The sequence below is a fragment of the Coffea arabica genome, chromosome 1c (genome assembly GCF_036785885.1).
Source record: "Coffea arabica cultivar ET-39 chromosome 1c, Coffea Arabica ET-39 HiFi, whole genome shotgun sequence".
Taxonomy (NCBI): Eukaryota; Viridiplantae; Streptophyta; class Magnoliopsida; order Gentianales; family Rubiaceae; genus Coffea; species Coffea arabica.
In genome coordinates, this window is record NC_092310.1 from 10,159,200 (window position 1) to 10,168,448 (window position 9,249).

Genomic DNA, 9,249 nt, shown 5'->3' on the forward strand with positions numbered 1-9,249 from the left:
AGCTTTGTCGAGAGAGTAAGCTGTGTAAGTGCAGCTTTTATTTTCAAATTTTGGTTGACACATGTCTTAGTTCTGTTTGTATGATACTTACAGTATGTTCACCATTGAATCTAATGGAAACTTGATAACTTGACTGGAGAGCAACTTGAAAAAAAAAAAACTGCTGGAAATCTACTTGAATGGACGAGTGAGGAAGGAGGGAACATTTCTAGTTTGTACACGACTTATGGAGCTGCAAAGTGCTGAGGAGGAGAAGAAGAAAAATGCTGACAGGTACCATTTTCTGTAATGTAATTGATTGGATCTTTGTATTTTGTTTTTACATAGAGAAGGAGATCCCAAATCCCTTTAGGATAAATATGAAGCCAACTTGTAACGTTAACTTGCGCGTCTGTGCTATAGCTTAAATTCACCTTATTTGGAGGAGTTGTAACATGGGCAGCATAATTAGCTGTGTAGTAATTTAATCCAAGAAAATCATGTGACCCTATCAGTTCTTTAGATTGCTTTGGTGTAAATTTGGGAAGTCGGTCGCGGACAAGAATTCTCATTGAAGCGGGATAATCACCATATACCAAAGGGTTCATAAACCTGTAACACATGCCAATAGAAAATAGGTGTCAATACCTAGCCAAGGTAATCATTGAATGTAGCGTTTTATTGAATAGGTGGTAGCTCTGTAGGCATGCACTCTTTTGTTTTTTTGACTAACCCCATTTACGGGGACTGACACCACTCCAAAATTTATTCACAGGACGTAACTTTACAAGAGGAGAACTAGACGTTTCCTCATGTTGAACATGAAAATTTTAAGAAACCTTAATCTTTCTAACAGAAAGCATTCCTAATATTACATGAGAATATTAATCTGTGTACGCGGGGCATTTCTATGGGTAAGTGTTAAAATGGGGACTAATACAAGAAGTTAACATCCTACATAATTATAGTATGTGGCTATCTAATTTGTAAAGATGTTGGTGAAAATAAAGGTTATTCCAGACTTCAAAAACTCTTGGACATGCAGTAACTTGTTTAGCAAGCAAGTGATCAATTGGCATTCGGTAAGAGAGTTTTGAGGTGTTATTACCAAGAAAAACAATATAATTCTGAGTGTTCACATTCATATAATATTTTTATTTAAATTCGGTGCACCATTGGGTGCAGGCTGCGCACCAATTGGGAAAAACACTATGGTCAAAGAGAATTTTACATTGGAAGATTAGGTAACCATTGGAGAGACGTTAAAGTAATAATAATAATAATAATAAATTGCCAAGTGAAGTTTTAAAATTGGAAGTTAGATGCTTGGACAAAATCATGTTGAACTAGTACAACTTAATTGTATTTAAGCCGAGAGAGCCTTCGATTTCCTAAAGCCTCAATGAGGGCCCAAAAAACTTCTTATTTTTTTCCAAAGGGCTTTTTTTTTTTTTTTTTAAAGGTCATTTATATACATACTTTGTTAGCAATATGCTTCATCAAACGTTTATTGGCACACTTACCATCCAAACATGAAATCAAGGGCACGAATGGCTGCTCGTTGATCAAGAGGTGAATTTGAAAATGGCACCATCCATTCAGCGACTAGTGTAATCCCAATTTGTCCTTTTTGGCGAGCCTAAAACATATGCACAATTCAATTAGTAATAGTAATTATGGAACTCAATATTGATTACAATCAAATTCTATGTTAGTTTGAATTAGAAGTGCAACAATAACCTGATACACTCTCCTGTATAATTTAACTACATCAGCATGAGCCAAAAGTTGGTGATGTGCCACCAAGTAGGGTTCTGTCCCTGAATTTTTCACCGGGGCAGTTATTATTCATCCAAGCAGAACATCGACCAGGAGCAGAGGTTCCACTATCATAACCATTTGAACTAAAGGTCCAAGGTTCATTGAATGTGATCCAATCTTTCACTCGATCACCAAACCTCGCAAACAATAGATTTGCGTAGTCATGAAAATCCTTTCTGGAAAGTATAAAACGTCATCAAATCCAAGAGCCAAAAGCATCCTGACTCTTACAGTATATAGAACACTATCATTTGATTGGATACATGCGCGGATAAATGATTTCTTGGGCTGAATTTGATAGAAAAAGAGCAGCTAAAAGATTTTCCAAAGCAGAGCCTAGGGCAAGTGAAGGTCGTCTTCTATTCGGTTCCAAACAGTTGTTATATTTGCTATAATATTTAGTGTACGCAGAATCCTATTTTGCTATACTGGATATACGTGGAATATTTTATTCTTGTATATCAATTTTTTTTTAACGAATTCAACTATTAGTATGATTATATATCAAATAATGTAATAAATACAACCGTACCAAACCAAATAAAAGCACCACTATAGTTGTCTCATACCCAGTTTAAAAGAAGGATTACTATTTGATTTCCCAAACTTTCTTAAGAATTTGTGGTTTTTAACTATTTAATATGTTGTGACGTGATTTGTGATGATTTTCCAAAGAATTGTAATTTTTGTTCATCAAGTTTCAATACTGCAATAATATTTCCTCTCAAGTTTGAACAGATCATCAAATCTCATGTCTCTAATATTTTCAATTTCCACCAACAACAGAAAAATGCACAATTGACAAAATTTGGTCCTTGTGCTTCCGATTTGACCAAAAAAACAGCGTTGACATAATCGAGACTGTCATATTTAAGAGAATCACGTAAAAGACGGGTAAATGTTAGTTAAAAATATATAATGAAATCTGCAGTCCTTAAAATCAATTTTAAAGCCATTCATTCCCTGAGCCTCAATTTAAAATCAATATTGATTGCATTATAGTTCTGCAAATGTTTGAAAATAATGGTTTTTTTTTTTTTTAAAGATGAAGTGATTTCTGCAAACAAAACTAAGTGTCTGTTTGATAACATAAAAAAGTGCTGAAATTGAATTCATTCAGCCATTCAAATGTTTTGGGTGTTTGATAAATAAAAATTTTTCTGCTGAACTTATTAAGTGCTGCTGAATTTGTATGTATTTTTTTCAGTACAAGAATCGTAACGGAATGCTTAATTTGATAAGAATCAAGAGATTTACTTCAACTACTTTATCTTATCTACCAAATTTATCCTTGTTTGTTAATTACATTCAAATCCTTATCTAATTAAACAACCTAATATTTTATATCCAAAATCCTTATCTAATTAAACAACCTGACATTCTCTGTCTAATGGCTTTCTACTTCTATTTTCTCCCTATTTAATGACTTTTTTACAATTTCTCCATACTACTCACATCTCTCAACTCCTTATCTTTTTCCATCTTTCTATTCTTTCATAATTTTGTCATTTTTTTCCTCCCAATTTTTTTTATTGCTACCGTATTCACTGATCTCAAATTCATTATTTCCAAGGTAGCGTCAACATTTTTCCATTGAAGTAATTCAATTTCTATATAATTTGGTGTGAATTTAAAACTTGTTTATTGCAGCTTCCTTTTGCTTATATTTGGACTTTTCTTATCAAACTCTGATTTAAAAATATATTTGCACCGATATTTGGACTTTTCCATAATATATTTCTTCTTTTATATTACTTTGATTTAAAAATAAATATTGTCATTTTCATACCTGATAAGTGAGTATTTAACGTATATTTTGTACAAGTTTGGCATGAACTTTTGGTATGTTTTGAGAAAATTAAAGCCATATTTGAACTCTTTTGGTGATAATTGATTAAATATTGTTTAAGTGTTCAAAATTTGATAAATGAGTGGATTAATGCGTTAATTTTGTGAAATTATGAAGGAATATCGATGTATGAAATTCATGCATGAGCTGAAAGAAGTGCAAGGATTGTCCAGAGGATAAAGGACACAAGAAATTAAGAGCAAAAATGAAGAAAAAGGAAAAGAAGTGAAAAAGTGGAAAATACAAGCACAGATCCGAGCCCGGATCCGTGTGAATCAAGGAAGATCCGAGCCCTCGTCTGTACTTCTGGAGGAGTGTATCCGAGTACAAACGATCCGAGCTTGGATCCATCAGAGAAATCCCTCGGATCCATTTTCACTCCTCGGATCCTAGGCTCGGATCTATCTCTCCCTTCTGCAAGTGGCACAGCCGTTTTTTCTCACTTTTCACACAATTTTTCAGCTATTTGGAGTCAGTGAATTCGGTGGCACATGCTTCTGTAACAAAAGGGAAGGCAAAATGAGTTAAAGAAAGTCAAAACAACATTTTCTTTTGACTTCCTTTACAAAATCTAAGTGGTTGAAATCATGAAGGAGAAAAAAAGGCCCTTCTACCACCTTTTATGCAGAGACACAAGGAAGAAGCAGGGCATCCATACGTAGCCAGATTTTCTGATAGAAAATTCTCTCTAGCTTGAAACTATTAAAAAGAGGAGATACGGGAGAAGCTTAGAGTGCAGAGATGTAGCTCTTGCATTTTCTGAGTAGTAGCAGTAGGTGAGTATAGAGTAGAGTGTTATCCATTCTTGTTTATTAGTTAGATGAAGAAGAAGATGGAGGATGAAGAAGGCAAGGAGATGAACTCATGTGACAAGGGCTACATTCCTTCCAAACTCTTTATCTTTTGTACTTGATTCCAAGTTTAGTTAATATAGAAGTTCTGCATTTTGTGTTTAATATGTGTCTTTGAAGTTTATGACTTGGGTTTGGTTGAACTTTCTATAATTGTTAGTGTTTATTATTTGGTTATTTGGTTGCTATGATTTGAGCAAGTTATTTAGCATTTTGGCTCTTTAAATCATGATTAATCTGGTACCATTGATTGTGATTATCTAATGTGTTGTTTCTGCAATAAAAATTGAGATTTAACACTAGTTCAAGAAGTGCTAAACATAAGGAGTACACTCACGAAAGTAGAGGTGCACTTATGTGGTTTTTAGTGATTCATTTCATGTAATTTTACTGAAAAAATGAGCTTGTAGCTAAGTTCATAACCATGAAAATAGGTATGGATTAGTTATGAGTATGGTTGATTCACTACGAAAGTAGGTTTCACATGTTTAAGGAAATTACACCATAACTAGCTTAGATGTAGTACTCAATGATCCAAATATAGCACTTGCATGAGTAGTTAGGGATACCACAACCTAAGAAGCTTTTATTTGTTATTTTGTATAATTTCAGTAGGTTCAAATTTGTTATAATTCATTGATAGTCTAAATAATAGAGAAGCTTTAGTAATACCGGTAATTGTTTACTTTTCCCTGTGGGATCGACCTGATATATATACCCTAAACTACTAGTTGATCTGTATACTTGCAGTGAACGGGTGTAATTCGATTTTTTTTTTAACTTGTACGTATATGTAAAATTCTCGTCAATACCTAACAATTTTAAGCTAATTAAATCATAGGTTCTATTTCCTTTTCGGATTAAAACATAGAAGAGCAAAATTGTACAATTTAACTTATTAAGCATTAAGTTATAAATGTTTATCAAACAGTATAAATATGTTCAGCATTAAGATTCAGATATTCATATATCTCTTTTCAGTGCTTAATATTTAGCAAATTAATTGTTTCAGTATTCAGAATTCAGAATTCAGATTCAGTTTTATCAAACGGAGCCTAAGTATTATAGGTGTAAAGTAAGTTGTGCGGACAATAAGCATGCTCTCTTGTCAAAAGTGCGAATATTACAGATCAAATTATTTTATTTTTTATTTCTAGAAAGCGTTGAGGATAAATTTGGTAAAAATTAGAAACACCAAGAATTTTGATTTATTTTTGTTGAAATTTTGGGAAGCAAATTTGGTCAGAGTGCAAATTTTGAAAAACAAAATTGCAATTCACCATGATAAATGCATTCTTTAAGCAGTAGCGTAGTTATCAAAATGTGAGGAAAAGCAGTTACAATGCACCCCGCATCTTTTGCTATGACAAAAATAAACTAGATCGTGTTATGTATGTCTATATTTTTCTCTTTTTTCGTTTTCCATTTTTTGGAAAATAAACTATTTAGTGCTGTATATGTTGCTTGTTATCACTTCTAGACTAAATTATCACCCATGTTTAGAGTTCATTAATATCAATTAGGTTGTGATAGTAGTATTATGGGCTAATTTCACAAACCTCCACTGAGATTTATGACAATTTCACTCGGCTCCCCTCAAGTTTTACAAATTATACTAACCTCCCTTGTCACAATAAAATGACTATAATGACCTTCACTTAATAAATAATTCATAGTATAATGAAATGAGATTAAAAAAAAAAAGAAAAAGAAACCTGACATTTTGGACTATCATATTTACAAGTTATAGCCAACGATGATTTTCTCTCACTTACTATCATTCCTTTCTCATCCATCAACCTTTTTCTTCTATAACTCGCTGTCAAATTACCACCAACCATTGCCTATAATTGCAGACAATCACATCACAAGTGATCTCTCAAACACTACTATATATTCCTATTCCTTGTTTCTTCTCTTTGGAATTGTCAAATCACAAGTTTAGTTGAGGAATTAGATTTGATGATTGAAGTAAAATCTGATTTCATGGTCAAATTCAAAGGAAATGAAGAGGTACACAATAATAATGGAATAAATAATGCAATCATTGGCCAAAAGAGGAAGAGGGACTGAAATTGATAAATTTGCTAATTTATCTATTATCTATCCAAAAAACTTTTTAAGATATTAATAAGTACATTTATATTTCTTTTTATACTTGACAATTGTTGATTGTGGTTTCGGTATGGAAAGAGAGTTTCTTTGTATTTAAGACGTGCTTTGGGAGTAACAATTTTATGACTATTTGTTAGGCTAGTTTGTTAGTGTAGTGGGTTTGGTTAAAATATGAAAGAAAGCAATTGGCAAAATAATTTTTGTTTTAGTTTTGTCCAAAAAGGGTAGTTTAGGATTTTTGAGAAAAAAATAGCCTTTTGAACTATATTGTTATATAAATAGTAAAAGTAAGGAAGGTAGGTGTAATTTAATAAACTTGAGGGGAGGTCTTTACAATTATCAGAAACTTCAGGGGAGGTTTCTGAAATTATCCCTAGTATTATGGGAAGAGGGATCTTGGCTTACACAATTTTAGGACTCAAGAAGCCTCCATACTCTTCATCTAAGGCTTGGGGCAAGTCCCAATGAAAAATTGTCACAATTGGCTGTAAACCTATGCATTTGAACTTTCAAAGATGTTGAATTAGATGAACACAACCAAATGATCAAAGATCATATGGTCTTAAAAAGCATTGGATTTTTATGTACCATAAGCTAGAATTTTGTCTATGAGCTTATTGTAGTACTCAATTCCTTTCTCATTTATGCCTTTGCTAATCTTGCCATCTGCAAATCATTGTATAGCTTAGTAACAACATAATATATTCCAATTTGGCTAAACAGGGTAGATACTAAACGGGCTTAAACTGTCGCTAGATAAAGGATTACATAGTGAAGCCTTACGAGGTATTACTCTAGGCCAAGAAATTGAGAAGCGATAAGAATCTGCATTCATTTCCTTCAAGAGTTTGATATCCTCCTGTCACAAGAGAAAGATAGCATTGTAGACGTACTTCAATTTTTATTTTTTTTGTGGCAACGATTGTAGCCAACGTAAATAAACAAAAATAACTGAATTTTCTTTTTTTAATAAGGTATAGTTTTTGCAGGGCTCGTTGATTTTTTGCCCTATTTTTCCATGTATGATATTTTAGCTTTACTATTAACTTATTTGATCAAAAGGATTTGGTTTGCATTACCTTATATCGATGGTAGGAGTCTGCTGCCACATCTCCATTACTGCCATTTGCAATTTTACCTATAATTTCTTGCTTGCATTAAAAATTAGAAAAACCCTGTTCTAATCAATAAACATACTACCAGAGTTTATTTAAATTAGATTGTATATCTTGTGGCCGCAATCACATTAGTTGTCACTAATTTAAGACAATTAAAGAATTACAGATTTAACTATCCTAATTGATAATAGTTTGTTAGATTGAATTAAATATCTGGCGCCTTTGATATCTAAATAACTAACAATTGTGAGAAATTAAACCAGAAAACATACAAATATTAACGAATAAAAGAAATTAATAAAAATAATTAGATCTCACAGATGTTGATGAACCAAGCCCTTTGTTATTCTTTGGCTAGAAAAAGAAAATTAGTTCTTCATTATTGAGAACATTCCCAATGTGATGCTATGAAAGAAAGCCCAAGACATGTGGCCAACCAAAGCAAAGATAAGGATCTAATCTAAGTGACTAGTTCCGTGACTAGTCACTCACACTTCTACTTATTGCTGAAATATCAATCCAACGGGAATTCGGCCTTCTGTTTTTTTCTCCCCAGTTTCCTACTTCGTGTATCCCACTACTAATGAAACATCTTTTTTTTTAATAAAAGAAAGAAATTGCCAAATATAATGTCTCACGTTTCCCTCATTAATTCCTACAATTAAAAAAATGATTTCTAAATTTTCCACCAAAGGCTCTTCGGTATTTGGCTCGAATTAGGAAACTTCCGGATGTAAGTGAAATCTAACAATTAAAACAATATTTGGCAAGAATAAAAGGAGAAAATAATCATAAATTTAATAATAATTTACACCCTATCATAAGACATAAGTTAATTAATTGGTGGTTGACTACTTACTGGCCCTTACCTTAGGTATATCGTCAAACCTTTTCCATCTTTGATTTGTTGGAACTTATGGAAAATGAAGAATAAATTCATTTTTGAGGGACAGTTGATACCTGTACTTAAAGTTTGTGAGACGATTTTTGAGGAGCTCATGCTTAGTTTATCTCTGAAGTTTTGGGAAATTTCTAGGGTTCCTATGTTGTTGCCTAGTTTCTTTGATATGGTAGCTAGATGGAGAAAGGAATTTGAAGTGATTGCAATTAGATGGAGGTGCCTGATGCCGGATGTAGTGAAGTTGAATACGGATGGCTGTTCAAGAGGGAACCCAGGGAGGACTGGTAGAGGTAGACTTTCCACGATTCTGAGGGTAGATTCCTATTAGGGTTTTCATATTATTTTGGAGTGTGGACTAGCTTACAAGTAGAGATGCAAGCCTTGCTTCACGGAGTTCGGCTAGGGCTGCCTCGTGGGTATTTTAACTTGTGGAGTCCAATTCGTTGGTCCTTATCTAGATTATTCAAAGGAGAGCGAGGTTGAAAAGCGAATAAGTCTGCAGATAATTTATCCAATGTCGGAACTGAGTCGGGGTGACTGTAACATATGAATCAATTTTAGATCTTCCTCGATTAGTTATGGATGATGTTGCATTAGATAGGAAAGGTTTACCTA

General features: G+C 33.0%; 1 pseudogene; it reads right to left on the bottom strand.

Moving 5' to 3' along the window:
- Positions 1-224: 224 nt before the first annotated feature.
- LOC113693499 (beta-glucosidase 12-like) lies at positions 225-8,630 on the bottom strand (annotated as a pseudogene).
- Positions 8,631-9,249: the final 619 nt, after the last annotated feature.